A 15,274-nucleotide genomic window follows, 5' to 3' on the forward strand; every position below is an offset into this window, starting at 1 on the left:
AGATCTCATTCACTTTGCTGGCAATATGCTGTGGATTTTAAGCATGCAAGTTCTGCAGAGTATCTACAATGTGTTAATTCTTCTACCATTACAGGGCTTTCTACTGTCTAAGCATATCTTGCTGACCTTGTAGCAAAAAAGGAAACCGAACAGTTGTCAGTAAGTCATATACAAGTGCTAAGTTCAGGATGCAGGTTGGCAAGTGTCCAGCCATACCGCATATCTATAGCAGTGATGTATATATTTCAGTAACTCATCCAGTATATTAGCAGCGAGGGTACAATTGTTACTAAATACACTTAGGACGGGAAAAATGGTCAATAAAAAAAAAAATGGATTTGTGTATAGAGACATTGAAATAAATACGTTCTCAAAATGGCAGTGTGACAGCCGTTACAAAGACGTGTGAATAAGGCCTAAGAAGATTACCTTCACTATACTGTACATCATGTCCCTTCCCAATGGGCCAGAGAATAACAGATTTTGTGGGCATGCTGCTTTAACTTTTTGCAACATTTTCCAGCTTTTGAAGTGCTGAGACAGTAGGCGTGCTTAGAGGAAGTAAATTTTGGTGCAAATATTTTAACTTTTGACACTAAGGCTGAGACCCCATGTGGCATAAAAACTGAAGTTTGGCTGCGGCGGAAACAGTAGTGAAAAAAACGCAGCGTTTTACAGTCAATGCAAAATGAATGGGATTCTAATTCTAAGCAAATCCTATCCACACATTCCGAAAGAATACATGCAGTGGACACAATGCAATTTCCAAAACTGTCACAGTATTTTTATTATTGTTGTTTATTTATATAGCGCCATTAATTCCATGGTGCTTTACATTTACATACAATACACAAAATATACAGGTAGATATAATACTAACAATGACCGACTGGCACAGTGGGGTAGGGGGCCATGCCCGCGAGGGCTTACAATCTATGACGAGGGCTTACAATCTATGAATTTATACCTAGAATTATACCTATGCAAGGGCCAGCGGTTTCCCCATAGGTATTATGGAAGAAGAAAGTTTCCAGAGGAAAACTCTGTGGATTTTTTGTGAAAAGCGTCGCAGGAAAAACCACGATTTGTCGTCGTTGAGGTTTTTCACACTGCATTTTTTTGCTGCAGCCTGATACGTGAAGCCTTAGCCTAAAGAGACATTCCCAACACGAGGATCCTATCTCTCCCACTAGCTCATGTCAAAATAAGAGTTTTCCAAATTACATTGCTGTACAGATGCTGCTTTGTTTACCTGTTATATCAAATTATTCCTCCCCATTCTGTACAGATAGTTATCATGGTCCCTGGCCTGGTATCAAGTAGGGTGGCTGATGTTACTCCCTGCTCTCAAGAGGGGAGGGGGAAGAGTTCTCCAGAGCGCTCCTTCTCTGACAGCCAGTTATCTCCTGCTCTTTGGTCCACTTGGAGCTTTATCAGCTATCAGGTTAGCTCATTGCAGTTTGCCGATAACCTGATAAGGACTTGGGCCTGCTCAGTGCCTGTTCTCTGTATGTAATTGCAAGCCACTGTTCGGAAGTTTTCTCTTCCCTTGTCTGTCCATCAACAGTTCTAAGTCCGTCCACCAGCTTGTCAGAGATGAAAGGAAGTGAGATAAGAGCTGGTGAGCTGCGCAATGACAGTCCGAAGTGGATCAAATATATTTTATGGAGAGATTTACACCCCCTTATTTAATCTGATGTAGTTCACTCCAATGGCCATGAAAGAAAACAGATGCCACCCGGGATGCAAAGGAGCTGTGAGAATTGGCATGTCCATGGAAATACAGCCTCAGGATCTGCGATATATCTGTAACTATGGACCATGTAGCTTTGATATCATCAATAATATATGTGCCATATAGAAATATGTATAGCAGCGCCCACATGCAAAGCTTAGGGCTCGTTCACACGTGAGCCCAGGGGAGGTTTTTGACAGCGGATTTCGCATCAAAAACCTCCCCTTACAATGGTGGTCTATGCAGACCGCCAGGCTTCTTTTTTCCACTAGCGGCGGGCTGCTGCTAGCGGAGAAAAGAAGCGACGTGCCCTATCTTCAGGCGGAAGCTGCGCGGGTTGAGCCGCGCGGCGTCCGCCCCCGGCAGCACCCTCCTATGTCGGCTCATTCATTTGAGCCGACAGCGGAGGGGAAAGCCGCGACCGCGATGGTCGCGGCAGGCGGGTTTTGACCAGAGAGAGACGCGGCTCGCCGCGTCTCTCTTGGTGTCAAAACCCGCGCGGGCAGTTCACGTGTGAACTAGCCCTTACACTCCATAATCTTGAGCATTAGACTAGGGCTACTAAACAACATTTCCCCCACAACATGAAGACTACAGCATTGCATTGCGACACTGCATATAATAATTGTCAATAGGGCAGGGGCCATATGGTGGCTCAGTGGTTAGCACTGCAGCCTTGCAGCGCTGGAGTCCTGGTGTTCAAATCCCGCCAAGGGCAAAAAAAACATCTGCAAGGAGTTTGTATGTTCTCCCTGTGTTTGCATGGATTTCCATCCCATATTTCATAGACATACTGAAAGGGGAGGGGAAATGTACGTTGTGGAGCTCACAATCTACATAAAAAAAATTGTCAATAGGGCCATGTACACAACTCTGACACAACAAAGATAAAAATTGGAAACACATGAGAAATGCAATATGGATGATGCATGGATGCATCTGTGTGTTTAACACATATCATATGCAAGTTGCATATGACGCCTGTTTTTCTTTTAAAGTTGAACTACACCTCAAAAATCCTGACATGACAGCAAGTCGCAAACAAGTCACTTATGTCTTTGGTCACACTATTTGTCTTTTACCTGCTAAATGAATGTGACAGATTTGGTGAAAATGGACAACAGATCAAATCCCATTGAACTCAATGTGATTAATGATGGATCTGTTAGTATCCATTGTGAAAACTTTGTAACGGATGCTAACCCTTGTAGATTAAAATTCCCTTCCCAATATTGACTATAAGGACTCTGTATTTCTGTTCCTTTACATTTTGTCACTGCAGATAAAAACAACATATTGGTGTTAAACTTTCTTGAAGAAGATTGTCGTGGACTGGCGGATTTATAGTAATAAGGACCATATGATGAAACCATATTGCAGCCAGAAGAAATGACTTGAATATAACATGGGGCTCGGGGCTGCATTATTAATCTTCAGCTTCTGCTATTACAACCATTTTAACTCAACGACTACCAAGGTGCAAAGTGACCCTGAATATCCTATTATAGTTTCAGCCAAATCTGGCAGATTGCAGAAGAATAATTAATGGCTTAGGTAGTCTTCTAATTGGAACCATGGATTTAATCGTGACTTAACTTGTGACGGATTGGCCTTAAGCAACTTGAAAGAACAAACCTGTGAGGGAGACAGACAGAAAAATAAATGATTCTCTCCAGTACCGCGCATTTGTAAATGTCACGTAGTAATCTGTTCCCTAACTTGCGTACTTGCTTTCCAAAGTCCAAACAATGACATAAGGCATAGCTTCACAATAACCCATAGGTAAAGATTGTGCTTTACTGAAGAGCTGCTGAACTATGTCATAGGGAGCAGAATAGCTCCAATACATTGTATTAGGAGAATACGAGACCTGATGTAACATTAGTATTATCGGAAAGAGACATATAAGATTATTGCAATTATAGAACTACATTATATTGGCCAGGAGATGCTTCTGGAATATATCACAAACCTATCCAAGGGTACAATATACTATACGTATGCTAAACCAGGACTTTGTAACCTGTCTCTATTAGAGTCATTTCAACTGACCCCATGGAATCTTTAGAATTGTTTTAATACCATATATTTACAAAAATATTGTATGTTGGGGTATAAGGGGGCTAAAAATGTATCAAATGAAAAGAAAGGGATAGGATTAACTTCAATAGGATTAAAATTCAAGACAAATTTTTCAACTTTTTACAGATTTGGTTAAAAAAATTACGGTATCTTTTAAAACAATGGAAAGGGGATAAAATCTATATGGCGTGACATCTTACACCCTACAGTATCAATGTTTGACATTTTAAAACACATGAATGTACCTACAGGGACCAAACCAATGAGCCCGCATTACAGCATCATGTGCTCAATGTCAAGAAAATATAATCTTGTCAAATATCAGGTGTAAAAATGACACTTCTACTATATATAATGCGGATTACCTTGTGGGCATACGTGTGTCATCTGCAGTGTATGACGCTGGAACCTGCAGTCTATTAATGAATCTTCACTGGTTTCATTGTATGGTTCTATGTATAAAGATGGGGGGTTCATATACAGAGGGGGAGATTTAGGACTATATGGAGGCAGTGGCCGCAGGAGCTGTCATAGACAACAGCAGTGTCTCATTGTTACCTGGTGCATGTGTAAATTGTTGTAGATAAAAGTTACAGCGTTGTATTCAGGCGTCGTGACTTTAGGAAAGAATTCACAATCGAAGGATTTATTTTCAGTACAGAATCCTTTTATGAGTCTTCAAAATAATTATTTTTCCATTATTTTTGTAACACTTGATAGCAAAGTACGCTAGTTTTTTGACTGCTGCATCTGGATGTGTCATCCTCATATAGTACATCAGGTAATAGAAATCACGGAACATTACTGAAAACATTTGATCATTTGTTACCAAGTTTCCACAAGTTAGTTTGTAACCATGGACACGCAGATGATAATGATTAGAGATGAGCGAACAGTGAAATATTCGAGATTTGATATTCGTTTCAAGTAGAGCCTCAATATTCGACTACTCGATCGAATATCGAATCCCATTATAGTCTATGGGGAAAAAATGCTCGTTTCAGGGGAACCAATATTCGACTAAAGGAGAGTCACCAAGTCCACGAGTAGCAGGAGGAGAGTGTTTAGGAGGAGCGCTGTGCAGTTAAGGCACACGGACCCCATTATAGTCTATGGGGTCCGTGAGCTTTAACTGCACAGCGCTTGCAGTTGCGCTGATAAAAAGTCAGCTCCCTCGTAACATCAAGCTGCCAGCTCTTCAGACTAGCAAGGAGGAGCCTGCTGCAGAACCAGCGTTGATTTGCCAAATGCTGTACACTGCTATCAACGCTGGCACTGAATCAAATATTTACTGCGAATAGCAGCAGTAATATTCGATCGAGTACGAATATTTTGAATACCGTAGTATTCGATCGAATACCTACTCGATCGAATACTACTCGCTCATCTCGAATAATGATATAAATAGAGATGAGCGAACACTAAAATGTTCGAGGTTCGAAATTCGATTCGAACAGCCGCTCACTGTTCGAGTGTTCGAATGGGTTTCGAACCCCATTATAGTCTATGGGGAACATAAACTCGTTAAGGGGGAAACCCAAATTCGTGTCTGGAGGGTCACCAAGTCCACTATGACACCCCAGGAAATGATACCAACACCCTGGAATGACACTGGGACAGCAGGGGAAGCATGTCTGGGGGCATAAAAGTCACTTTATTTCATGGAAATCCCTGTCAGTTTGCGATTTTCGCAAGCTAACTTTTCCCCATAGAAATGCATTGGCCAGTGCTGATTGGCCAGAGTACGGAACTCGACCAATCAGCGCTGGCTCTGCTGGAGGAGGCGGAGTCTAAGATCGCTCCACACCAGTCTCCATTCAGGTCCGACCTTAGACTCCGCCTCCTCCGGCAGAGCCAGCGCTGATTGGCCGAAGGCTGGCCAATGCATTCCTATGCGAATGCAGAGACTTAGCAGTGCTGAGTCAGTTTTGCTCAACTATACATCTGATGCACACTCGGCACTGCTACATCAGATGTAGCAATCTGATGTAGCAGAGCCGAGGGTGCACTAGAACCCCTGTGCAAACTCAGTTCACGCTAATAGAATGCATTGGCCAGCGCTGATTGGCCAATGCATTCTATTAGCCCGATGAAGTAGAGCTGAATGTGTGTGCTAAGCACACTCATTCAGCACTGCTTCATCACGCCAATACAATGCATTAGCCAGTGCTGATTGGCCAGAGTACGGAATTCGGCCAATCAGCGCTGGCCAATGCATTCTATTAGCCCGATGAAGTAGAGCTGAATGTGTGTGCTAAGCACACACATTCAGCACTGCTTCATCACGCCAATACAATGCATTAGCCAGTGCTGATTGGCCAGAGTACGGAATTCGGCCAATCAGCGCTGGCTCTGCTGGAGGAGGCGGAGTCTAAGGTCGGACCTGAATGGAGACTGGTGTGGAGCGATCTTAGACTCCGCCTCCTCCAGCAGAGCCAGCGCTGATTGGCCAAATTCCGTACTCTGGCCAATCAGCGCTGGCCAATGCATTCTATTAGCCCGATGAAGTAGAGCTGAATGTGTGTGCTAAGCACACACATTCAGCACTGCTTCATCACGCCAATACAATGCATTAGCCAGTGCTGATTGGCCAGAGTACGGAATTCGGCCAATCAGCGCTGGCCAATGCATTCTATTAGCCCGATGAAGTAGAGCTGAATGTGTGTGCTAAGCACACACATTCAGCACTGCTTCATCACGCCAATACAATGCATTAGCCAGTGCTGATTGGCCAGAGTACGGAATTCGGCCAATCAGCGCTGGCTCTGCTGGAGGAGGCGGAGTCTAAGATCGCTCCACACCAGTCTCCATTCAGGTCCGACCTTAGACTCCGCCTCCTCCAGCAGAGCCAGCGCTGATTGGCCGAATTCCGTACTCTGGCCAATCAGCACTGGCTAATGCATTGTATTGGCGTGATGAAGCAGTGCTGAATGTGTGTGCTTAGCACACACATTCAGCTCTACTTCATCGGGCTAATAGAATGCATTGGCCAGCGCTGATTGGCCAGAGTACGGAATTCGGCCAATCAGTGCTGGCTCTGCTGGAGGAGGCAGAGTCTAAGATCGCTCCACACCAGTCTCCATTCAGGTCCGACCTTAGACTCCGCCTCCTCCAGCAGAGCCAGCGCTGATTGGCCGAATTCCGTACTCTGGCCAATCAGCACTGGCTAATGCATTGTATTGGCGTGATGAAGCAGTGCTGAATGTGTGTGCTTAGCACACACATTCAGCTCTACTTCATCGGGCTAATAGAATGCATTGGCCAATCAGCGCTGGCCAATGCATTCTATTAGCGTGAACTGAGTTTGCACAGGGGTTCTAGTGCACCCTCGGCTCTGCTACATCAGATTGCTACATCTGATGTAGCAGTGCCGAGTGTGCATCAGATGTGTAGTTGAGCAAAACTGACTCAGCACTGCTAAGTCTCTGCATTCGCATAGGAATGCATTGGCCAGCCTTCGGCCAATCAGCGCTGGCTCTGCCGGAGGAGGCGGAGTCTAAGGTCGGACCTGAATGGAGACTGGTGTGGAGCGATCTTAGACTCCGCCTCCTCCAGCAGAGCCAGCGCTGATTGGTCGAGTTCCGTACTCTGGCCAATCAGCGCTGGCCAATGCATTCTATTAGCCCGATGAAGTAGAGCTGAATGTGTGTGCTTAGCACACACATTCAGCTCTACTTCATCAGGCTAATAGAATACATTGGCCAATCAGCGCTGGCCAATGCATTCTATTAGCTTGATGAAGCAGAGTGTGCACAAGGGTTCAAGCGCACCCTCGGCTCTGATGTAGCAGAGCTGAGGGTGCACAAGGGTTCAAGTGCACCCTCGGCTCTCCTACATCAGAGCCGAGGGTGCGCTTGAACCCTTGTGCACACTCTGCTTCATCAAGCTAATAGAATGCATTGGCCAGCACTGATTGGCCAGAGTACGGAATTCGGCCAATCAGCGCTGGCCAATGCATCCCTATGGGAAAAAGTTTATCTCACAAAAATCACAATTACACACCCGATAGAGCCCCAAAAAGTTATTTTTAATAACATTCCCCCCTAAATAAAGGTTATCCCTAGCTATCCCTGCCTGTACAGCTATCCCTGTCTCATAGTCACAAAGTTCACATTCTCATATGACCCGGATTTGAAATCCACTATTCGTCTAAAATGGAGGTCACCTGATTTCGGCAGCCAATGACTTTTTCCAATTTTTTTCAATGCCCCCGGTGTCGTAGTTCCTGTCCCACCTCCCCTGCGCTGTTATTGGTGCAAAAAAGGCGCCAGGGAAGGTGGGAGGGGAATCGAATTTTGGCGCACTTTACCACGCGGTGTTCGATTCGATTCGAACATGGCGAACACCCTGATATCCGATCGAACATGTGTTCGATAGAACACTGTTCGCTCATCTCTAGATATAAATTATCTATCTATCCATCCATCCATCTATTATCTACCTATCATTATCTATCTATCTATCTATCGATCTACAGTACAATGTATACATAGAGTGGGGCAGATTTACTAATAGTGGCTACGTTTTATACAGTGCAGACTTAGATTACACAGTCCCAAACTGAGCCAGGTTTATCAAAGTTAATGTACCTATCTGGTATCAAGGCCCAAATAAAAATAACCACTAATATCCACAAATATATGAATAATACAAAAATATACTTTTATTATAATTCTTTTGAGCAGAAAAAAACGATTAAAGCAATTAAAAACATCAAAAATAACAAGAGTGGAATGAGAACAGTAACAAACTCATGACATGTGAATGAATGCACATCAAAGCAATGAGTGTGCCAAACATTACATGAGATGTCAAGGTATATGGGATATCAAAGTATCTGATGTGGTTTGATATATTTCATGTATTGTTAGACCTAGTTCACATCTGCATTCAGTATTCCGTTCGGGGAGTCCACTTGGGGACCTCTACACGGAAACCTATACGCATTAAAAAGCGACTAGTTAAGAAACCACATGGACACCATAGATTATAATGGGGTTTGTATGGTTTCTACGTGGTGTCCGCACGAATCATGCAGAGAGAAAAGTACTACAAGCAGCACTTTTCTCTCCGCATGTTTTATGCGGAAACCACACGGACCCCATTATATTTTTGAAAACATAGATTTTTCACTGAAAATTTTTTCTGCAAAGTGGGTATCAGTTTATCCAGAATCCCATTGGGGTTGGTATGGATAATGGTCGTCATTCTGCCAGTAAAGGACATAAACATACTAGACTACAAGCACTATGTGACATATTCTAGTGGTCCTGACTACATTTAATATGTTTTAGAAGTAGATTTTTATTGATTTTCAGTTTGTGTGATGTTTTTCTATGTGCGATGTTTAACATTAGGAAGTGACAATTTCCAGTTAATTGGCAAGTCTATTAGTATTAACCTATTAGCCTATGGCAACATTTGCAGATACCTTCCATCTGGTACTCTGTTCTTTGTAAGAAAACACACCGCAACTTCTGGTAGGTACCAAAAGAAATACGAATTACATAAGTAGAACTTTATCTAATAAAGTCTTTTTTAAGCCTTGGCAATAAAGAAGTGATTTGCAGCAGCAGTGGTGTACGCAGGATTTTAGCAATGATATAATGCTCTCTTTAGTGACCCCCCACACAGTATATTGTTCCATAAGCACCTCCACACTGTATAATGTCCCCAGGTCCCTCATAATAGCATTGTCCACACAGTACAAGACCCAGGGAGTGAGGGGTGAGTATGATTCTCAGTACTTACTCCTCATAGGACTCCATGCTACTTTTCTGGTCCTGGTACCTACGCCAAAGTGACACCAATGCACAGAGGGGTTGGGAGTCCTAGAATCTCACCCACCATCCATTGGTTACAGGCTTTCCTGAATTGCCATTCAGGAGAGCAGTTGCCAGCCAGGGAGGCGGGGGTGCAGTTCTAACTATGAAGGGACCCCATTATGTACGCCCCTGTACAGAAGGATTTAATACGCTTTCTGCCAGTAGCAAGCACCAATTTTGTGCCATTTATGAATCATATATCATCAATACTATAGGTGACTAAACAGCCATTACTGTGATTGAGCTCATACGGTTTCTTCATTGTCACAAGCACATCCAAGTTCACACGAGGCAATGTGCTGCTGTCAACCAACTATTTTTATATCTGGAAAGAAATGTGACCGGCAAATGCTGGTTTGTTGACTTATTGCAGGTACAGTGCAATGGTCAGAAACAATTATTCATACAAATATTCATTGCCCGTATCATGGACCCATATAGAAGGGATTTAAGGCTGCCAATCCAGCACCTGAGCTGTAAGTAGGTAGAGCATGGCATTATTATCCACACACTGTATAGCATTATGGTGTAGGCATTATATTTTAGTATTGCGATGGCACTATTTTGGCACAGTGTGGAACTTTTTAGTCGAAGTTATTGGAAAATTGTTACTTTGCTACTCTTTGTATATTTTTCATTGGATATCTCTAGCCTAGTTGTTCCCCCCAATAAAGATAAAGGATCCTCCACACAATATCATGTCCTGGGGCCTCTGTAATGTGATAAGTATGAACATATCTTCTATTAGGGCAGGATTGCTGCAAGACGGAAGACACGCCGAGCCAAGGGCCTGAGGAGCCACAGCCAAGACTTCAGGTAGAAACTGTGTTTTTTGGTTTTGAGCTGCCAGGCTGTAGACCTACACTGAGATAGCGAAGGACGTTATATAAAGTCTGTAGTTGGTGGTCAAATTACCAGGACTAGTTCTAATGTTGGAACCGCTTGTGCAACCTGTGTTGTGTCCCTGTCTGATGTGGATGGAGAAATAAAGCTGGTTGAAGCCTGGCTCACATCTGCGTTCGGAATTCCATTCGCGGAGTCCGCTTGGGGACCCCGAATGGAATACTGAACGCATTAAAAAGCGGTTGTCTACTACATTGATCTGACTAGTCTTACAATTTACTGAAGGCTTTAAGTTCTCTATAGAAGCTGATACAGGGCACTCTGCAAGAGAGAGATGAGAAGAGAGACATTGAACACTTTACTTTTTTCCAGTTAGCCAAACCAAAAAACGCACATGCCATAAGAAGCAAAGCAACACCCTTGTGCTGACCCCTATATCAGGGCTTGAAGGTCAAACCACTGTCTATAAACTTGGCTTATGTTCTTTTCTATAAAGCCCCTATAATGTGGCTGCACATAACATGGCCTGATCAAGTCTATATACCTATAATGATTAAGCTGCTGTACCTCTGCCAAGTATATTATTCACTTCTGACACTTGAAGTAAAAGATTGCAGGAATTCTCAGACTGGGTTATTTTGGGTAATGTTTGTATCAGTGTGACCTTTTAAGAAATGTACAGTATATGCCGAAGTCAAAAATAAGATAAAGTATAAGTGCCAAGTAACAGACAAAGTAAGGAGGCGTTCACACTTGCAACCCTGTGCCCCCTTTGTCATTCATTCAAATGAATGGGCCGGGAAGCCATCCCCTGGCCTGTTTCTCCGGGATTTAAGACGGTAACCTGGCGGAATGACACAGGGCTTAATAATTGTCTTAATAATTAGCTACATTAATAGAAATCATCATCATCGTCACCATATTAACTAGGTTCAAAGCAGTTACATGTACCGGTATATATATACTGTATATATTATGTTTTGTAATATTTTTTCTGTAAACCATAGTGAAATTTTACAAAAGTCTATATTTTTCTGTGTATTTATGTATAAAAATGACATGTGAAGGGTTTTAGTCAGGTAAACTTCAGTGACATCACAAGTGAGTTACACTTAGATGAGAGGCCCTGACAACACAACTGGGTTTCTATCAGATGAGCTGGTATGACATCACAAGTGTATTTCTGACAGGTAAACTGCTGTGACATCACAAGTGGGTTTTTGTTTGGTAAATTGCTGTGACATCACAAGAGAGTTGCTGTCTAGTAAACTTTTGTTACAAGGTGGCTTTTGTTACGTAAACTACAGTGACATCACAAGGGGGCTTCAGTTTAGTAAACTGCTGTGACATCACAAGGGTGCTCTATCAGATCAACCAAGATAGGTTTCATCAGTCAGCCAAAATCATTGTTCATTGTCATTGGAAACTTTAGTCTAATGTGTATGACAAACCAATAAGGCTTATCTGAACCCATCTCAGCACAATGACCAGATGTCACACAGCATGCCTAGAAAGCTCTGTAACAGAAGTCTATTCCACACCATTATGCCTGTGACCCATGCATGGTCCAACTACAAGAAACTGAAAGTGACAAAGCATCTTAGGCTTAGTGGTAAGAGTTTGAATTTCAAGATATTTAGGATTTCAAAAAATATAGATAATAACATGAAACTTTATTAATTTTTTTAAAAATATGTTTAACATAAAAATGTGATTTAAACAAAGGGACACATTCCCTTAAAGGTCTTCCAAGCACACAGACATCCTGCCATACAGGAGATTACTGTATGTTGCTTCTTGTTACTGTAGGTTAGTTCTTGAACAGAAAGCATAATGTGCTTCAGGCGACAAGAAGGTAACAATTTTACCTGATATAGTCCCACATATAATAAATAAATGTAGATCATCTGAGCGGTCTCCATGGGCATTATCATTGTTCTCCACTGTAGGCTCTCTATTGGGTTTTAAGCTAAGACAGAGCTTTGAGTTTCCGTTCTCTGTGCCAGTTTCTGGATTATCTCCTAAGTACGGTCCATAACATGAGTGGTCCCAATCCTGGTGAGTCATGAATGAATGCGTCTTGACTAATACAACAAGTATAGGGATCTAACACAGAATCGAACTCCTGATCCTGAGATTATCTTTGACTTCTCAGTAATGTCATCCTGATAAAAGGCCAGCAATGTTAAGAAATGGTGTAATGTATCTGTCAAGGATGGATAGATATTATAGATAGGTAAGGGGGAGCAATCTTTACTAGAATTTTTTACCGTACAACTGGTAGGTCCCGGGGCCCCACATGAGGATATCACAGTAATATAGCCAGACACAGCAAATAACCAAAATAGGTGTTCACTAAGGCCGGGTTCACATCTGCAACCCGGCCTCTGTTCTGCAGGTTTCCGTTTCCTGCCCGAAACTGGGCAGGAGACGGAAACCTGCAGGCATTTCTCGAAACCCATTCATTTGAATGGGTTTGAAAAGTGTCCGGCTGTAAGCGCCCGTGAGCGTTTCATGCTCTCCGCGGCGAAACTGTTTTCTTTTTAACCAGACACAAAGTCAGACATGCAGGAATTTGTATCCGGTTAAAAAAAAAATAACGGTTTCACCGCGGAGAGCATAAAACGCTCATGGGCGCTCATGGCCAGACACGGTCTGCCAGGTTTCCGTCTTCTATCTGCAGAAGACGGAAACCTGAAAGACGGATATCGGGCACAGATGTGAATGAGCCCTTAGGGATAAGACGGTTTTAACAGTCTTATAAGAGGAAACAAGCTTGGTGGTTAGAGTTTCTGAAAGAGGGTACAAGCTTTAAGGTTGCATGCCTGTACGGAGACACACAGCTAGGCCTACTGAAACTTTTGGGGAAATTTATGATACTGGCGTACACGGCATGACGGAGTCACAATATGTCATAAGGAGATGCGTCCAAAGAGATAACCAAGACAAGCGTACTAGGTGATGGTCTTGATAAATCTCCACTATAGTCTGTTGCAGATAATTTTCACTGGCAACAGTACACAGTCCAATGCTAGCCCACTCATGCGCCATAGTTGTCATACAGTGTTTCCCTGTTTCTCAGCAGGGCTATATAGTAACAGACATATACTGTCCTTATCTCACGACAACTGTCACAATATGCTTATGGCCTATGGTACAGTACACAACTTGGTTTCAGTGTGATTCTCACTGTCTTGTCCCTGAATGCACATATTGGGCTTTCCCAGGCATCTGAAGGTAGTCTCAGAGTGCCCTATAATCTCAGGCATCCAACCTCCGGCATTACCTCTCACTATATTGACTGGTGCACCTATTTGCAGGCATTGTGGTTTGTCAGTTTGTGAGCACTACTATTCCCCTTCCTGACCATTTTCTGCTCATACAAGGATGTGCTTAGAAACCCTTATAAATGGTGTCAGGTCTTCCTTAGGACGGTGTGTGATGACTAGGGTTGAACCTATCTTGAGATTTCAGGATTGATTTTAAAATCTGATTTCCGATCATTTTCCAGCCGATCCCAATCGCGATCGTGAAATTTTCTCAATCGCCGATCGGGATCTGATCTTTTCCAATCCTGATCGCTCAACCCTAGTGAAGACCCTTAACAGCCCACCACTGCGGCCTAATGCTTATAGCCCAGTGTATATTAAATTAACAAGCTTTTTCACACAATATCGTTCCACCTACTGCTCCTTGCATTCACATTCTGCACAATGGTATATGACATGTGGGTGTTACTTTAGCATACATAGCAATGAGTATTATAGTACAACCATATTATAGTGAAGATAACATAATCACATTAACATGCCCAACAGTAACCTAAGGCAACAGAGCAAGAATATTAATCATTAAGGGGACAGTTCTCATCACATTTCACAGAATTTATAGGTATATAGACAGAAGCTATAGAAGGAATCAGAATAAAATGAAAGGTATTGGGATCCTGCTGTGAATGTAGCGCAGACAATTCCTTCATTCTGCATAGTAATGTTACATAACCCTCTGTTCTGCCAGTCAGGCTCCATGAATGTACACAGTGACTCTGGTGTAATCTGGTAGCTCAAGTCTATTTGTCAGCATGGTAGGATCCTTCTATTATGTAATGATCTAAACTTGCCAAATTATTTGTCAGGCAGGGTATCTTACGTGCCTCAGTATTTAAGGCTTAACGGACTTACACAAGCACATGCCAGGCTCGCAGTGTTTCAGAGTATGGGAAACTTAAGTTGACGTTGTGTTTACTTCCACAAAGTGAAGTTCCCATATACTTCTACGGCTGGATTCGCACTGCCATTTTTATTGTCCATTGTCATGTTCCATCAGAAGATCAGAATAACGGCAATTAAATCTTTGAGAATGATGGATACAAGCAGAAGACTTTCTGTATCTATCCTTTGTCATTGACTACAATTTTAAAATAAAAAGATATATTTCCTTCCGTCATCTTTCAGTTTTTTCTTAACAGAGAATTTATTTTATTTTAAAATTGCATGCAATTGAATGAAGACAGAAATGGGAAGTTTTCCACTTTTATATGTTCCCACAGTGGAAAATGAAGAGGAATGCTGGATTCCGGAATTTGGGACAGATTCCGCCTGGGGACCGAGGCAAACTCCAAGCGGAATCTGCCTCGGATTTAGGGGAGAAATCCGCCATCAAATCTATAGCAAATTCCACCGTGCGTACATACCCTAAATGTCTGGTGTTGTAATCCTCTATTATTAAAATCAGTAATGTGAAAGTGCCCAAGACAGATTCATTCTCATCACACCAGGACAGAAGTTAC

General features: G+C 42.7%; 1 protein-coding gene across 3 annotated transcripts in view; it reads right to left on the bottom strand.

Moving 5' to 3' along the window:
- TRIM55 (tripartite motif containing 55) overlaps positions 1–15,274 on the bottom strand; it is a 77,230-nt gene that overhangs the window by 38,000 nt on the left and 23,956 nt on the right. The gene's annotated exons all lie outside the window — the stretch shown is intronic.

This window comes from Leptodactylus fuscus, chromosome 4 (assembly GCF_031893055.1).
Source record: "Leptodactylus fuscus isolate aLepFus1 chromosome 4, aLepFus1.hap2, whole genome shotgun sequence".
In the NCBI taxonomy this organism is placed as follows: domain Eukaryota; kingdom Metazoa; phylum Chordata; class Amphibia; order Anura; family Leptodactylidae; genus Leptodactylus; species Leptodactylus fuscus.